General features: G+C 40.8%; 1 protein-coding gene and 1 pseudogene across 2 annotated transcripts in view; both read right to left on the reverse strand.

Annotated features, from left to right (window-relative positions):
* Positions 1-18,823, reverse strand: part of LPAR1 (lysophosphatidic acid receptor 1) — a 148,913-nt gene that overhangs the window by 23,920 nt on the left and 106,170 nt on the right. The gene's annotated exons all lie outside the window — the stretch shown is intronic.
* LOC130026755 (uncharacterized) lies at positions 8,228-8,402 on the reverse strand (annotated as a pseudogene).

Here is an 18,823-nt window from a genome sequence, read left to right on the forward strand (position 1 = left end):
TATGTATTAGATTTTTTTAAATTCTAAATTCATGGTCTACCCTGGAAATCAAACATACACCAACACATTGGTCAAGTTCCTAGGACCCAGAATTGTAATTACATCATAAATAAAAATACCTTTGCATGCAACACATTAGTTCCCTGAGAGCAGAATATCAATTAGCTTTCTCTTGCATAAGTTGTAGGCACCTGTGTTATTTGAAAAAGACCATACTCAGCCCACTTTCTTTGAAGGTAAGAAATAAGGTAGTGGAATAAGGAACTGGAAAACTAATTCCAGAGAGATAATAACAGAGACTCAGAAGAAAGAACTGGGTATTGCTAGACATAGCTCTGTACTTGTTTAAGCAGATAAACAAATTTTTCTGTTGGTGGTTGCCTCCACAGCACTGTTGTTCAGTTTTTATCAATTTGGAGATTAGTTCATAAATATTACATAAGATCTTTAACCAGAATTTCTACAGGACTGGAGATAATATTTAATGAGAAATCATAAAATTCAAGGTATCCTTCTAAATGGATAGTATAGTGTTGGCCAACTTTTAGTCTCACTGGCCTTTAAGTACTTCTTTCGGACTGGAAATGATGGGTGGTTTTTATAATCATTTCTGAGACACTGATTCCTTGGAGAGTCCAATGAAATTCATGTCTGCATCCTCCAGGGATAAAAATCTTCTAAAACAACTTCTGCTTCTAATTCTAGGCAATCTACACCAAACTTCCTGGACCAAGTTACATTTTCCAATGCTAGTTGTGCTCTCAGGATTTTTTTTAAGTCAATTTGACATTGTCTGCTTGTTCTGGATTTACAAAACTGTGATGTTGGAAAATAAATATGATCTGGCATAAATTCATGCTCATATGAAATAAGATATTTTCATGCTTTATATGTGCAAAGAAACCCACTTCAGTCTCACTTCAATGTCCATATTGTAGATGTAATTAGCCCGACTACCTCTCTGCCTCTGCTTTCTCTCACCTCTCTCCTTCTTGGACAGAAATGGTCTAGAGAAGCAGCATTAAACCTTAAAAAGAGCATGACATTTAGAATGATAAATGAATAAAACTTTTTATAGTGCTGGTATTCAGGGATCATGGATTAACTAGCTTAATACACACATTTGTAAAATAAAGATAAAAAAAGATGAAAGAAATTTTCTCTGGTTTAGCCAACTCCATTGAACATGAGCCATTGCAATAGACTTATCTTTTGTGCTATGTCACTTTAAGTTCAAAATATTATAATAGGAAACATTTCAGTCCTTCAAAAAAAAAATCTTAATGCAGTCAACCTCAAGTAGTCAAACCAACTCTAATGTGGTCATCTGCAGAGGACAACTCTATCCTTCCACAAAGTGAAAACGGCTTTTCCTTATTTTATGAATAACTCCATTTATTCTTTTTTAGCCTAAATAAATTTTCATTTTGTGTGACTCTTTGCATTCCTTTTCTCAATTTGCTTGGCAGGAATCATTAATCAATGAGATCATTAAATTGAAAATTTTAATTCAACAACAACAACCTATGATTTTTTTCATTGTGTTAATAGAAAAGAAGAGCAATTTAATTTCTCACTGTTGTGTCTATGATATAAAGCAGCAGATCTTAATAGATGACAAAAAAGATTGCTTGTTGTTTTTAAAAATGTAACACAATATATTCCATTAGAACAAGTAATAGTTTTAGAGATATCTATGATAGTATTAAGAATGAAAATTTTTATCTCACTTCGTTATACACGGCACGGGGGTGGGGGCAGTTGGTGGGTGTGACCCCCGTCTACTGGAAGATGAAGGATCTGGGTGCAGGATGCTCAGCCCCGATCCGAGTAGGTTTGGAGATCTCAGACCCGGGACCCGCATGCCTTTGTTCCTCTGCCAGTACCTTCATGCGTGTGGAGAGTGGTCTCAGCATGGTTGTGGCTGGTTCCGAAGGTCTTCGGGGCTCTGCTTGGGGCGGGGAGGGAAACTCAACCCGCCCCCCTCTAAGGGGCCCTGGCGAGGACAGCCAGGCACGGGGGCAGGAGACTCTGTGCTGTTCTCTTCTGGGAGCTGGGTTTTATATTCTCTGGGTCTTGGCCAGAGTCTCCTGCCCCCGTGCCTGGCTGTCCTCACCAGGACCCTTGGAGGGGGGCGGGTTGAGTTTCCCTCCCCGCCCCAAGCAGAGCCCCAGCAGAGCCCCGAAGACCTCCAGAGCCAGCCACAACCATGCTGAGACCACTCTCCACACGCATGAAGGTACTGGCAGAGGAACAAAGGCATGCGGGTCGTGGGTCTAAGATCTCCAAACCTGCTTGGATCAGGGCTGAGCATCCTCCACCCAGACCCTCCATCTTCCAGTAGGCGGGGGGTCACACCCACCAACTGCCCCCGCCCCCGGCCGTGTAATCCCATCAACGGCCAAGACCCAGAGACTATAAAACCCAGCTCCCGGAAGTGTGTGGCCGCATTTGCAGCCGTGCAACATCTTATTATCTCATTCTTGCTTTGACAACCTGGCAGGCTACTGAGTGTAGCCTGCCCACATGGCAGAGTCTAGCAAACTCCCCATGGCGTACCCAATATGCCAAATACCAGTAACAATGATGGGTCTCATTCTCCTAACCCTGAAAGAGCCTTGAATTTAGCACTTTTTAGAATCTCAGGGCTAGGATGAAGGAGACATTCCTGGTGCCTGCTCGAGGCAATCAACAAACAACAGGATGATCGTGATCCTTATACACAGAGAAGACAATGAGTCGGCATTCTTATGATAAATTCATCACTTTACATCACTAAGAAATTTCACTGTGAAGTTTCTCTGTATTTGAAAGATTAGAGTTTGTTTTTTTTCCTTAAATGGACAGCTAGAAAATGTCCTCTAATAGCTTATGATATGAACAATAAAAATTTTTTCAAAAAAATTGTTGAATATGAGGGAAATGACCTACTTAGAAATGTTCAATAATTGTTTCAATAAAATTCAATAAAAAAAAATACCAAGCAGGTATTTTGTGCAAGGCAATGTATTAAGTGTTATCAAGGGTGATAGAGAGATGAGAGAGACATTTATTTTTTTGAGGAACGAAAACCCTAAATAACTAATAGGGAAACAAAACAGGGAGCAACAGAGAGGAGGAATGAAAACAAGAGAAAGTCACCTAAACTCATTCAAATGCTTCTCAGTTGTGAATGAGCGCGAATCACCTAGAGATGTTATTAAGATACAGATTCTGATTTGTAGGTGTGGGATGGGATCTGAGATTCCCACCTTCCTAATAAGATCTCAGATGATGCTGGTTTTATTTGTTTAGCATAAGACTTTAGGTCGGGGTAGCAAAAGAGTACAACTCAAAAGTGCTTTCTGTAATGATGGAAAAATTCTATAGCCAAACTATACAACATGGTAATCACTAGGTACATGTGACTAGTTAGCACTTGAAATATGTAAAGCATGACTAAAAAATGTTAAGTAGCCCCACATGTATCTAACAGCTGGCCAACTATCTAATGCAGATCTTCACTATGCAGTTAATTCAGAGAAAACTGGATAATAGGCCTCAACTTCCTGCATGTTTTGAGTATGTAAATCTGTCTGGCTAAATTTTTGTCAGGATCTGCCTCTCCCTGATGATTAGTGACGTAGAGTACTTGTATGCTGAAAGTAGACTATAGACCGAACACTATGGCCACTCAATACCTCTATTACAAACCACGACTCCCTAAAGGAAAGAGAGAGCAAAAGGGAATGCCCTGCTACAGAGGTGGGGCAGGGTGTGGTGGGGGGAAGGGGCAGGGGGGTGGGAGGGCTACTGGGATCATTGGTGGTGGAGAATGGGCACTGGTGGAGGGATGGGTACTCGATCATTGTATAACCGAAACTCAAGCATGAAAGTTTGTAAGTCTACAACTGTACCTCATGGTGTTTCGCTAATAAAAAAATAAATTAAAAAAATTTTGTCGGGATAACAATGACAGTGTGGACTCAAAAGAATCTCAAACTCCCTGTGGTGTGTACTCAATATGCCAAAAACTGTCAAAAACTAGTAACAATGATGGGTCTTATTCTCCTGATCCTGAAAGAGCCTTGAATATGGCACTTTCTAAAATCTCAAAGGCTAGGATGAAGGAGACGTTACTGGTGCTTGCTCGAGGAAATCGATGAAAAACAGGATGATCGTGATCATGATTGTGACAGAAAGAGGGTGCTGGATGGTTCTTCCATGGGAGATAGAATATTCAGCAGCATATCTGGCCTCTACTCTTTGGTTATGAAGATAAAAATGTCTCCACACATTGCCAGATATATAGATAAGCATGGTGTGGAGGGCGAAAAATCAGCAGTCAAAATCACGGTTCAACCTTTTCATACCTGTGGATCAGTATAACGACTGTGGACCAGTGGTGGAAAATTATCCGTCTAGATAAAACTTACATATTGAAAACTATATGAGCTAAACATTAATATCACATTAATACTATAAATTATAATACTATTACAACAAGGCTATATGAATAATTAAAAAAACAGGCTGTACTAGTTTATTTTATTTCATTTTTGCTGTCATAAGATTACCATAGATTTAGTGGTTGTAAATACCACAAAATGACTCTCATAACTACAGAGGTCAGAAGCTAAAAAAGGGTCTTCCTGGCTTAAAATCAAAGATTTGGCAATGCTGGATTTCTTTCTAGAGGCTCTGAGGAAGACATTCTTTACTTTTCCAGCTTCCCAAGGCCACCCACATTTCTTGGATCATGGATCCTTCTTCTATCTCCAAAAAGAACAATTCAGCAAAATTTCCTATCTTAAGATTCTTAATTCAGATCTTCAAAGTCTCTTTTGACATGAAAGGTGAGAGATTGAGGTCTCATGGAGAGGAACACTGATTTTATTTGGTGAGTCCTTATCTCACTGGTCCAGTATTAAAATAAAGTAATTATTAAGTGTTTGACTAATTAAACAACCGTGATACACAAAGCTGTGTTTTAGGTATACAATAATTCAACACCACTCTTACAACCAGTATCAATTTCCCCTGCCAAAACAATAAAATGAATATTAAAATAATTAAATGTAAAGAGCTGCCACCGCCCCCCATAGCCCTAGAAAACTGTAACTGTGCTCTGTGTCACAAATACCTTGAGCATTTTACAACATTTCCATCCACACACAAACTCCTCCAAGAAAAAAATCAATATTTTCCACTTTTAAATCTAAGAATTTACAGTTCTCATTGGGCCACCCAAAACCTCCCCAACTCTGTTGAATTTTGAATTGCATTTTCAACACCCAACAAATGAGAAGCTATGATTCATTTCTAAGTCTTTTCATTTTTTCCTAGAATTTGAAATTGCCTCTAATTAGTACTGATAACTATTGTCTCAATCCTCTTGGACTGCTGAAACCAAACCCCACATAGTAATAACGTGTCACATTTGGGATGGGGGATACATTATTCCCAGCTACAGAGTAATGGATCAATCACTGGTTTCTCATTAACTCTTTACAATACAGAGACTCTAGGGAGCACTGGTGGGTTCTAGAAGGGTACTGATTCCATTCATGAGGACTGCGCCCTGAGTCCTTGTCATAGGTCCCAACTTCAAATACCATCCATTTATCAGTCAGGTTTCATTTCCTAGGTCAACATAGGCAATTGTGTAGGATATAGTCAGAGTCCAGTTAAAGAAACTTAACTTTCTTTAAAAACAAAATGTTATCTTTTGGAAATATGAAAGAGGAGAGAGAGAGAGAGAGAGAGAGAGAGAGAGAGAGAGAAAGAGAGAGAGAGAGAGAGAAGACCTATAAAGAAATTCTACACTGTACCCTGAAATTACTGTCAATTTTAGAAGGAAGTGCGCTTCTGTTTCTTTTAAATTTCATTTCCCCTGAAAGTGAAGGGGAATACTTAGTTATCTGAACCATCAACCCAAACCATCATCAGTAGCATCTTCAGTTATGTAACCACCAGGAATAAAGATGATTTTTCAATCTAAATCTGGTTCAAACAATTTTATTTATAGTTACTTTTGTTTGCTTGTTGTTCTTTTTCCTTTTTGGGCGGTGGGGTGGGGGCAGAAAGAGGATGGAAGGGGGATCCTCTCAAGCAGTGCTTTTGAGATCCAGGGGCCCCTGTGATTACTGTCTAAGTAGACTCAAGGATGTGGTGCTGCTTGGTCCTCGCTGTGATCAGGATTACTGGTCCTTCAGAGTTGCACTGGTGATGCTCAAGGGACTATGTGGGGCTGCAGATCAATTGCCTGCTAGGCATGCACCCTACTCATTATACTAGTCTCCAAATTCCAATTAAGAAAACTTTAAACTCTTACTTTCTTCCATCTGTGTTTACAAACTGCTCTCGAGAGTAAAACCTGCCTCCACTCAACTGTTTGGGAGAAATGATCCGTAATGATGAAAATACTGTATTTACACTTCAGGATGCTTACTCCTTGCCAGACTACATTTACACTTCAGGATTCTTACCCCTTGCCTTAAGTGTGTAAGATCTGACGAATGGTCTCTTTAAATCCACTTTCCCAGTCGTGGGAAGTTCAGTTTGGAGAGGTCTCTGAGAAGCAAGCAGGGGGAAGGTAGAGGGAGAAGTAGTGGTCTAAGAACAGAGTATCTGCTGACTCACTTCCCACCACAAAGAGTGGCGAACAAAACCGAGGCTTCATTTTAACTCTTCACAGTCAAATATATGCAAGGTCTCTCACTCACAGAAGTCTAAAGTGGGAACATGATTATAGAGGCAGAGAAAGGAGGGGAGAGAGTAGGGAGAGCGAGAGCGAGAGAGAGAGAGACAGAGACAGAAAGAGACAGAGACAGAGAATGTGAGTAAAGTTACTCTGTCTTTACAGGGACTGAGGACAGGTAGAAACATAAAGGAATGGAGGATCTTCCTCTGAAATGAATCCCCCAAATTTTATTTTCTAGTGTGCCTAGACTTGAAGGGTCATTCTTCTCCCTCCCTTAAAGTCCCTAAAGAAGACTGACCTGGGGGGTGGAGGTTATTTTCTTCCAGTCTCCCAGGTTAAGCAGAAATGTAAGCCCTGGGGATAAGCATAATGGACAAAGAGGTTTCTGAAATGCCGAAAAAAGGTAAATCTTGGCCCCAGAGCATAGGGAAGACAAGGGGGGAAATCAGAATGAAGGGGAAGGGGAGAAGAGATAGATGAAGAGCAATGAGGATAGAAGTCGAGGGGACCCAGGTATTTAGATAGGGCTAAATATCTAAACTACAGAGTCAATAACCTCGAGCTCGCAAGACCCAAACTTTAATAACCAAATTTAAAAGGCACCTGTCAAGATGACAGGCTGGGGTTGGGGTGGTGGGTTAGGAGAGGGAACTTAAATGGGCACACTGCCGAAGGAAGGTTTACACTGGTGGTGCGATTGGTAATCGAACACTGTATGTCAAAAACCCAACTGTGAGTAACTTTGTAATTCGTGTGCTTCAGTAAACTTTGAAAAACGAAAAGAAGGAAGGTAAATCCTGACGGGACTAGCGACTTTCAGCCTAACAGAAGGCCAGCCAAGCCTAGATTTCCCACACCCCAATCTAGGAAGAGCAGATTCTTCTTCCTTCCCCCATCAAATCAAGTGCTAAGATTTCACCACACTGACCAGTCTCTCCAGCACAGGCAGGAGGAGGGGTGAACCAGGAGCACCGCTGACCATCGGAGCCAGAAAACCCTCCAGGCTAGACTGGTTCCTGCCAGTGAGCGTGCATGGACTCACAATGGGGATCCTGCCAGGAAGGGCCACACCAAGGAAGGGGACTTCTGCCCTGTGTTGTGGGGGCAGGGGGAATAATTACAGGGAAATGGGAGAGAAGGAGGGAGTCAACACAACAAAACACATTTTATAGAATAACTCTGGATCCAGTCAAGTCACAGATGCCTAATTGGCATTCTGCAGTAGTTATACAATCCAGGGGCTTTTTATTTTGGGGGGCCATAAATTTTGCTGACAGTAGAAGGGTTGCGACACAAAAATATACCAAGTTCTCCGGAAAACCGACATGCATCCTTTGCAACCCAAATTCTCTGGTGCTCACTAAGGTTTGAGGCTCTCCAGTTGGTCATTTACCACCGGGCTCCAAAGTTGTGCCTGCCTTCTCTAGGAGCAGAGTGTTACCCTCTTCCCGCCACAATGAATGTGTCCCATCAAACAGGGTCAAATTCAGTTTTGTTTGGAATACCATAACTCTGACATGTGATACACTCGCCCTCCCCTCCCCCCAGGGGCGAGCACAAACACAGTCTCCAACTACCACAAATCATGCGGTCGAATTTCCCACAGCTGGGGAAATCACAGGGGTCCACACATCCAGCACATAGCAGTAGTGCAATGGAGAAGCCTCACCTTGGGAAAACCACCTCTGTGATTATGGTATGTCCCCTGCCAGGTAAATAATCTGACATGTGATTTAAAATTAAAAACAAAAAACAGGGGCTGGACTGATAGCACAGTGGGTAGGGCGTTTGCCTTGCATGTGGCCGGCCTGGGTTCGATTCCCAGCATCCCATACAGTCCCCTGAGCACCGTCAAGAGTAATTCCTGAGTGCAGGGCCAGGAATAACCCCTGTGCATTGCCAGGTGTGACCCAAAAAGCAAAGCAAAACAAAACAAAACAAAACTCTCTTTAATTTGGTGGACTGTAGAACTAAGGATGGGGACGGGAAGGAATTGCAAGGGGGTTTGGGAAGAAGAGGTTGATGGAGGATAATGGGGGCAGGAGGCAGGAAGTCCAGACACATTGGTGTGAAGAGGGGTGACGGAACTAGAGATCTGAACCCACAAAACTGAAAGCATGAGATCCAAACTAAAATAATCATTTAAAAATGTGCCTGTCGGAGAGCTGAGAAATAGCACCAGGGGTAGGACATTTGCCCTGAATGCAGCTGACCCAGGTTTGATCCCTGGTATCCCATAGAGTCCCCTGAGCCCAACAGGAGTGACCCCTTAGCACAGGTCAGGAGTAATCCCTGAGCACCACTGGATGTAGACCCTGAACAAACAAATTTAAAAAAGTGACTGTCAGGGAGGAAACCTAGGGGATGGGAGGAAAAGGGGAGCACTGGTGGAGGGAAGTTGACCCTGGTACAGGATAGGTGCTTGAAAACTGTATATCTAAAACTCAACTATGAGTAGCATTGTAGCACTGTCCTCCCATTGTTCATCGATTTGCTCCAGCAAGCCCAGTAATATCTTCATTGTGAGACTTGTTGTTATTGTGTTTGGCATATTGAATACAAGGCAAATGCCCTACCACTGTGCAATGCTTACTGCCCCTGGGTGAAACTCTCTATATAGCCCCTGGGAGAGAGTGTCTCCTTGAGTTAATCCCCCAAGAGAACTGTCTCCTTTGAAGTGCTTTACCTCTATAAATGATCAATTACACCTAAGTGCAGTCCTATTTCTCGAACCCCCTAAGCTATAAGTATGCTAACAGCTGTACACTAATGGGCCATTCTGACCATCAATCCGAGGATCCCCATCTCTGTTTCTTGTACCTCTCCTGGGGAGAAAGGTACTCAGCCACTGAATGCATTGCATACCCACTCCTGAACTATGAGTAACTTCATAAAATCATGGTGCCTGGTTTAAATAAAAATTAATTTTTATTATTTAATACAAATTAATTTTTAATTTGCTGGATGTCAAGGTTTATGCTCATCTCTGAGAGAAATCTGAGTAATCTTTAAGAACATCATATTCATATTAGTTGGTACTTGAAGTATAATCTTATCTTCTCTTTTTTTTAATACGAATAACATGCCAAAATAGTCACCTCAAAATCTGTTCTACTACAAGAAAGCACACATTTCAACCATTCTGCGGTAGGAAATTTTTTTCATATTTAAATATTTTTCTTGGGTTTCACTCTGACAAGCAGGAAAATAAAATGCAGCAGAACTGTTAAGAGTTGATAATCAATTATCAAAGTACTTTAAACGCAGCTAGGTTTCTTCTACAACACTTCAAAAAGCTAACATACTTGTCTAAATAAAATGTATAATATTTCATAAAATGTAAACAAAGACTAAATCATACAAAGTATATAAATTATAGTTTCTCTAGAGATATTGAATATCCTTTAAGGGGCAATATACAGATAACAGAAGTTTCTAAAAATTATGATCTGAGGCTATCCTTTCTTTTGGGGGAAAGTTTTTATTAATTTTTTCAATTAAAGAATTATGATTTACAAAGTTACTGAAAGTTGAGTTTTAGGCATACACTAGTCCAACATTGATTCCTCCACCAGTGTCAGTTTCCTCCCACCATTGTAGCCAGGTTCCCTCTCTATCCCAATCCCCACTCCACCCCCACCTGTCAACCTGACAGGAATATTACAAAGTTCCAATGGTTTTCACTTAGATCTCATGTTTTCAGTTCTGTTGAGTCCGTGTTTTGGATATATGGTTCTACCCCTCACTCATATCAGTGGTGTAACTAAAGCCCTGATTCCTATTAACCCTCTAGACAGCCATCTTCATTGTAATGAACAGAAATGCTATAGATACTCAGAAATGGTTTCTATTAATTTTAGGCTTCCCCCTAAACAGGAAATCCTTTCTTGATAAAAAATGGATTTGGATAAATGTTCTCATTTTGTCATTTAAAGAAAGCTAAAGTTAATTAAACTTTTTCTGATTATCTTTGGCATTTGTTAATACAATGAATATGACTACCTGGTTGATGAGGAGATTATCTGGCACTGGCAGGGGATGGCTTATGGGTGTGATCCCTGGGTCACTGGAGACTGGGGAAAGCAGGCAGAGGATTTCTGCTTCTGGGTCCCATTGAGCCCAGAGTTCAAGGTCACAAAGTTCCTCATTACCTGGGTTCCGTGGGACTTTACTCATGCATGAGACTCAGCCTGAGTGTGTGGAAAGAGGTCTGGAGCATGGCAGCAATTGGGTAGTGGAGGTTAGCTGCCGGAGCTGGGTACCTTGGGGCAGGGAGTGCTCTCACCCACCCCTCTCTGGGGCTCCCCGAGTGAAAACAGTCTGGCGTGGAGTCCAGTGGCATGGTGATGGGGGCCTCATTTTATGCTCCCTTCTGGGAGAAGCAGCCATGAGTTCTGGAGGATGGCCGACGAGGAGATTACCCTGACCCTGAAAGAGACTCCAATACGGCAGTGTTGGGAGAGACGAGTAAGGAAGAAGCTGCTAAAATCTCAGGGCTGGGGCGAATGGAGACGTTACTGGCACCCACTTGAGTAATTCGATGAACAATGGGACGACAGTGATACAGAGATACAGTGATGGCTGCCTAATCTCAAAAGATTTGTATGTTTAAAATGTTAAAAATACATTGATAAGATTGCTCTCACAAAAGTAAGAAAGTGACACAATATCTGAGGAGATTAAATGTGATTTAATAATCTGAGGGCAATAAATGATACAGTCTAGTGACCATCATCCTGGAACATCATTAGAGGGGTAGAGAAAAACTAAGACTAACAGACATGGGTGGAGAACAATCAAGAAAGATTCACTATAGACCAATTAGTTCCTGAGGCATTGATGGATCTAATCCTCTGAGCACAATAAGCAGTGAGGAGTCAAAATTCTACGCCACCAGTGAAACAAGAACTTTGATGTTAGAGAGTGCAGAAAAAGACACGTAAACAAAGAACCATATACTGTGCATATGCTGCCTGAGTCCATGTGCTGCCTGTGCCCATGTGGCCAAGCACATGTGGTGCCCGCATTTCCCTTCTTGAGATGTGTACTTTTATGCTTCTATATAGAATGCTGGGATGTGTGTAGGGGCTCTCTCTGCCCTTGGAGAAGCCCACGTTCTGTATTACTTTCTCTCCCTCCTTCCCCTTCCTAAAACCTCCAAATAAAATCTGTTTGGAAAGAAAGAAAGAAAAAAGAAAGAAAGAAAAAAGAAAGAAAGAAAGAAAGAAAGAAAGAAAGAAAGAGAGAGAGAGAGAAGGAAAGAAAGAAGGAAGGAAGAAAGGAAAGAAGGAAGGAGGGAGGGAGGGAGGAAGGAAGGAAGGAAGGAAGGAAGGAAGGAAGGAAGGAAGGAAGGAAGGGAGGGAGGGAGGGATGAAAGAAAGAAAGAACCATACAATCACCCAGGCTGATATAAATGAGCTTTCTATTAAAGAAAAATAATCATATATGATTATTTTATAATCATACATGATTATTTTATAATAAAAAATAATCATATATGACCACAGACAATGCTAAATCAGGATAGAGTAAGGCAGGGGCTTGCAGGAAATGTTTGGCTCCATGATTTCTGAACTGTCATTCATGTGTATGTCAGAAAGAGAAAGGCCTCTCAGACAAAGGCTATTTATTGTCTGTATGATAGCACTGGAGGTCACCACCTTCTTAATTTTTTATCACCAATTTCTCTGTATTGATCTTAGATCATCTTTCCAATGGGAGAAAATAAATATCATTAAAAATAATTTTGAGATTAAGGAAGAGCAAGAAGAAGGACCTATACTCTATATAAAGAGTAGAAGAATGGTTTTCTATTCCAAAGAATATTTGAGAATTTTAATTTCTAGCAGCTTAATTGGTCTAACATTTTCATGTCAAAGAAAAAGAGATATACTTAAACACATACAAACATAGACTCCTTTTATGATTTCAGGAAAAAGCTAAAATGAACACAGAGCCTTTACAGGAGATAAAGGCTAAGTTCTTTTCCAATTCAAATTAATTCCATCTTCAATCACTCCTAATTTACAGGGTCTTGGAAGTAATCAGTGTATTCATCTTATTTTCTTTTTTTCTCCCTTAAGCATATTTCAGTATTTTTCCATTTAAGCTAGAGGAGTTAAAGGGCTATAGAAATAACATAGGGGCTAAGGCAATTGCCTTGCCAAATGCAGCTGTCCCCAGTTTAGTCCCTGGCACGGGCATGGTATCCCACGCACTGCTGGGAGCAAGCCCTGGGAAGAGAACTGGGAGCAACCCCTCCCTAACCACTCTCACCCAGTACCTATGAGTGTGGCCCCTAGGGACCCAAATAGAAACACATGAAAATACCACTGTTAAACAAGTATTTAGATATTTAGAAATACATAGCTGATCATTTCTAAATACCTATTTCATTTTTAAAAGTTAAAAGTCAGGGTGCTTAGTTTTTGTCTTGGGAAAAAGGAGTTAATCACAAAACAGTGTATTTACATTTTTGTATCAGGGAAGAAAGAGGTAGAAAAGCAATTTTCAACCCTGAGCCCGACTCACTGACAGCTTCTTGTTTCAAGGGACTGAGGAAGGCTTTGGAGAGAGACAAGTGTCTGGGCATTGGAGGGCATGAAGCAGAGAATTGATGAAGGGAAGAACACAGACCCCTAAGCCTACAATTTGCCTCAAGCTTTGTCCTGGAATTCTGGGGTGCAAATCACTACTGACTTTAATCCCTGATGTGGGTTAATGAGACAGCCATTTAGTGATTTAAAAAAAAAAATCCCAGGAAGTATCTCCATGTGCTGGTGAAACTATAGAGCTATGATGGGTCATCACATCCATCAGCTGAGCTCCAGGTAGCTTTCCTGGACCAGAAGTTTTACAGTGCCCTGGCTCTCTGCTACAAGGGGCAGTGAGAAGGCAGAAAGCGCAGAGAGACATTCTCCCAGTCTACAGCAAACCCCAGGGGCAGAAGACTTGTGGAGTGAGAGAAGTGGACAAGCAGACGAAAAGAGATCTGGGTTACTGATGCCTGTGTTCGGGAGAGGGGAAAGTACAAAAGCAGTGGAAAAACAAAGTCATTAAATTGCAGATTTTAAACACTTCATGGCAGAAAATGGAAAGAAAAACACACCCCAGAGGCTAAGGCTCTTCACTGCAAACTCTTCATCATGAAAAGAAGCTAGAAACAACTGGGCCTCATAAACACTTAAACATTGCCAGGATCCTCCCTCCGTTCAAGGCAATCCTGACTTTACAGATGGTCTAATCTCAGACTGAGAGAAAGAATATAAAACTTTGAAAAAGGAAAAATAGAGAGAGAGGGGGAGATAAAGACAGACCGACAGACAGAGAGAGAGAGAGAGAGACAGAGACAACAGAAGTCCTAGACTTTTTTGCTGACTACACACTTCTCATTTAACAGTTCTAAAAGCAAAAAACGGAAAGATTAAATGAGCTTCTCTTTTTTATTGACAAAACCAGCTCTGAAACATTCACCAAAGAGCACTGCAATTTTATTAATGAAACTACTACTTGGATATTCAGACTTTTATCATCTATAGAAACTGCTATAGTCTAAATCAGAACCGACCATTAAAACATCACCATAGGAGTCTTGCTGAAGGCAATGTCTCAGCATGACAGTTTCATTACTCAGAAACTGTGCAGAGAAAAGGGCTGGAGGTTCTACTCTATAGGTCAGCAGGACATTCTGTCCTTCTCACCCTCCAGATGAGAGAGTCCCCTTATAGCTCATGGGCGGCCCCTCTTGTCCATCCTGGGTGAAAGGGCTTAGCTCAACTGCAATGATTAACTGGCTGGAACTGGGAAGCTCAGGTTTTCAGTCTTAGGGAGGCAGGTCTGACACAGGAACACCACAAGGAGTAAACAGTGTATAGGACAAGGTTTCCCCAGAGAACATCTTATATTTATGCTTCGTATTGAATTTGAAGTTAATCCGGTGCAAAAGTTAAATTCAACTGACTTATGACAATAGCAAAATGGAGACGCTACTGGACCCGTTCGAGCAAAATCGATGAACAATGGGAGAACAGTGACACATAGTGACACATGACAATAGCATATTAACCGAACATCTGTGAGTCCATATAGTTCACTGTATTCTCATACCCAGACTTTTGCCTAGCACATAACAGGTAACATCTACTTATTTGCCTCTCTTTCATCTTGATGAAAATAAAATGCTGAACTATTTGGCGCAAAGGCATTATTCCATCAGACCACAATGCATATGAAATACAGACTTCTAGAACATTGTTACATTAGTACAGGTTAGCAAAGATACAATTTACCAAGTCTATCCTGAGAGCGTAACAAAAGATTCATCCTCCCAAGAGAAATGAAACTCAGTACCAACTCATCATTATACACAGAAATATTTAATTTTAATACATATTTAAATATCAATTTTAGCTTTACACATTATCCATTTAGCTTTAGATATTTATGTAGACATATTTATATATTTTAAAATAAGTCTATGCCCTTTTTAGCATTAGATATTAAACCCATGTGATAACCAGACTAAACCAGCAAACTCATGATATGCCCCCAAATAATAACTTATTAGGGTGAAGCAAAGAAAATGAAAGGAGATTATGGGAAGTCTGAAGAACAGGCTACAAAATGACTTTGGAGGAATATGAATATTGGGGTAAGAGATTTTTAGCTTTTCTTTGTAGATAGTGACATCTATTTTTAAAAGCGCTGACTATGAAGATCTAGGTGATGATTCTACAGGATATAGAGGAGAGGAAAACACTGAAGTGAAGAGAATGACTCATGAGTTCAACTGGATACCTGCTTTCTTCCCACCAGGAAGGTTGGTTGTTAAGAAATTGTACAGTTACACCAGTGACATGAGTGAGGGGTATAGCCATGTATCCAAAATACAAATTTGACAAAATTTAAAGCATGAGACTTAAACTGCAACCACTGAAACATTGCAATGTGCCTGTCAAGTTGATAGACAATGGTGGAGTGGGGGTTGTGGAGGGGAGGGAATCTGGAAACACTGGTGGAGGGAAGTTGACACTTACAGAGGGATTAGTATCGAGTTATTGTATGCCTAGAACTCAACTATCCGTAACTTTGCAAATCGTGGCTCTTTAATAGGCCCTCCTGTTGATCATCGAGTTGCTCGAGCAGGCCCAGTAACGTCTCCATTGGAGACTTTGTTGTTACTGTGTTTGGCATATGGAATACGTCACGGGGAGCTTGCCAGGCCCTGCCGTGTGGGCGAGATACTCTCGGTAGCTTGCCGGGCTCTCCGAGAGGGGCGGAGGAATCAAACTCGGGTTGGCCATGTTGGCTGCATGCAAGGCAAACGCCCTGCCGCTGTGCTATCGCTCCATTAAAAACTAAAAAAGCAAAAGATTGAATTTTAATAGGCGATATTACCAAGACATATCTACACTTAACAAAAATCTGTCCTGTGTCTTAGGCAGGAGATGGGGTGTGGGTAGAGGGAGTGGCAAGTCCCCACTGGACCAGAGAGACAATATAGCACATAAGGTGCTTGCCTTGCACGAAGCTGGCCAGGGTTCCATCCCCATCACAACCCTGAACCCTGCCAGGAGTAAGCAGAGACTGGAGTAAGTTTTGAGCACTGCAGACTGTGCCTCACTCCCTTAAAAGAGTTTTTTTTTCTTCTCGATTCCCACAAAAGATGACAACAACTCAAAAGATGCCTCTTCCCAGAGGAAAGTGAGCTTTACACGCAAGAAAGTACAAACTCCAGCCCAGGTTTAATTCTAATCTTGTTTCTTTTTATCTTCTTATATAGCTGCTCCATAACCCTTAAACGGTCTTATCGTTGTGTACACAAACACCTTTCTTCTATGTGTTTCGATCAAACATCTCTAGAAGAATCCTGGTTGGGAGAATCAGTCATGGTTCCTTCTATGACAGATGGGTAGTCTTGGAACACTGGCAGAATGTGGCAACTCACACACGAGAGGCTTCCTGGAGTCTGCACCCAGAACACCTGCCTTTCTTTCCACTTCCTTTGCTCTTTTAAGACTCAGAAAATACCTTGTGCTGTTTTGCTTCCTGAGATGTTTCTTTTGGTTTTCAACTTCTCCTCCTTAAATGAATTTTTCCCTCTTTAGATTAAGCAATAATCTCATTCTTGAAAATGAAACTTATGCTTAGTTCTCACCACCCAGCTTGCTTAAAATCTCAAGTGAAACAGATATTATTGGTTAAAAGTCTAAATTAAGAACCCAGCAAGCTACCGAGTATCTTGTCCATATGCCAAACACAGTAACAACAAGTCTCAAAATAGAGATGTCACTGGGCCCACTCGAGCAAGTCGATGAACAACAGGAGGACAGAATGACAAGGGCACCTTTTTGCATTTCATATCAAATGCATTGTTATGAAAAACATAGATCCTATGTGTAAGATACAGATTGTACTCATGGATGCTGTAAACTGTTTTCAAAATTTCTAATTGTACTCTGAAACTATAGTATTTAGATTTTATTTTTTCTTTATCATTGTATTTTTTCTTTTCCCTCTCTCAATTAAAAATATATTTACAGCTATTTTATGATCATAAGAGTAATAAGCATACAATGGGAACACTTGAAATATGAAATATGCAACAAAATTTGCCTACAATTTCACCTTTAAGTTCAATCTGTGAACATCTTACATATCTGTATCTCTGAGTTCATCTACATAAAACTGGATAATATTTATCTTTATACACATTGTTTTTCTGATCTTAGAGGAATAATGATATAAAGGATAAAAATTTAAATTCTTCAGTGCGTATGCATATTTTTAGCTTATTTTTCTTTCTTATAGTTAACGATGAAAGAGTAACTGACTTCTCTAAGAAGACAAACTGAACAAGTTTGCTTACTTTTTAAGAAAAATCTCTCTTAGACTGGCACAAATCCAAAAGACAAAAGCAACCAGTGTTGGCGTGGATGTGGGGAGAAAGGGACCTTCCTACACTACTGGTGGGAATGCAGACTGGTTCAGTCTTCTGGAAAACAGAAAATTAGAAATTGAGCTCCCATTTTACCCAGCAATACCACTCCTGGGAATATATCCCAGAGAGGCAAAAATGTATAGTCGAAGTGATATCTGCACTTGTTTGTTCATTGCAGCACTGTTTACAAGAGCCAGAATCTGGAAAAAACCCAAGTTCCCGAGAACAGATGACTGGTTAAAGAAACTTTGGTACATCTACACGATGGAATACTATGTAGCTGTTAGAAAAGATGAAGTCATGAAATTTACATACAAGTAGTTCTACGTGCAAAGTGAAATGAGTCAGAAAGAGAGGGACAGACATACAAAGATTGCATTCATCTGTGGAATATAAAGGAACAGAATAGGAGACTAACACTCAAGAATAGTTGAGATAAGTACCAGGAGGTTCACTCCATGGCTTGGAGGCCAGCCACACATGCTAGGGGAAGAGGGAGCTCAGAGAGAGAAGGGAGCACCAAGTTAAGGGTGTTGGGAGGATCTGCCCAGGATGGGAGATGCATGCTGAAAGTAGACTATAGACCAAACATGATTGCCACTTAATACCTCTACTGCAAACCACAATACCCAAAAGGAAAGAGAGAACAAAAGGGAATACCCCGCCACAGAGGTGGGGTGGGATGGGGGTGGGGGGAGTGATACTGGGATCATCGGTGGTAGAGAATGGGCACTGATGGAGGAATGGGTACTCAATCATTGTATAACTGAAACCCAAGCACAAAAATTTGTAAGTCTACAACTGTACCTCATGGTGTTTCACTAATAAAATTTTTTTTTAAAAAATCTCTCTTACCTACATCAATATACCATTAATTTTTAAACCACGGTAACATAAATAACCCAAACAAAGCAAACAGATAAGAATAGTACCATATGATATGATAAAGTACTAGGCATATTTTCAAAGGTTAAAGATAAAGGAAATAGTTCGCATATTAAACCAATTTTACAATACAAGTGCAAATATTTATATGCATGTGTATACACATCATAGTTTGCGCATACCTCAGGCTTTGCTCTGTGCATTGCATTGTGCTAAACTCACTGGATACGAATCTTTGTGCAGGCTACAGGGCACATTACAGCTGAGTACCTCTATTGCCTCAGTCAACAGATGCAGAAATTGAGGTTCACGGTGCT

The sequence above is a fragment of the Sorex fumeus genome, unplaced genomic scaffold, assembly GCF_029834395.1.
Source record: "Sorex fumeus unplaced genomic scaffold, SorFum_2.1 ptg000034l, whole genome shotgun sequence".
NCBI lineage: Eukaryota > Metazoa > Chordata > Mammalia > Eulipotyphla > Soricidae > Sorex > Sorex fumeus.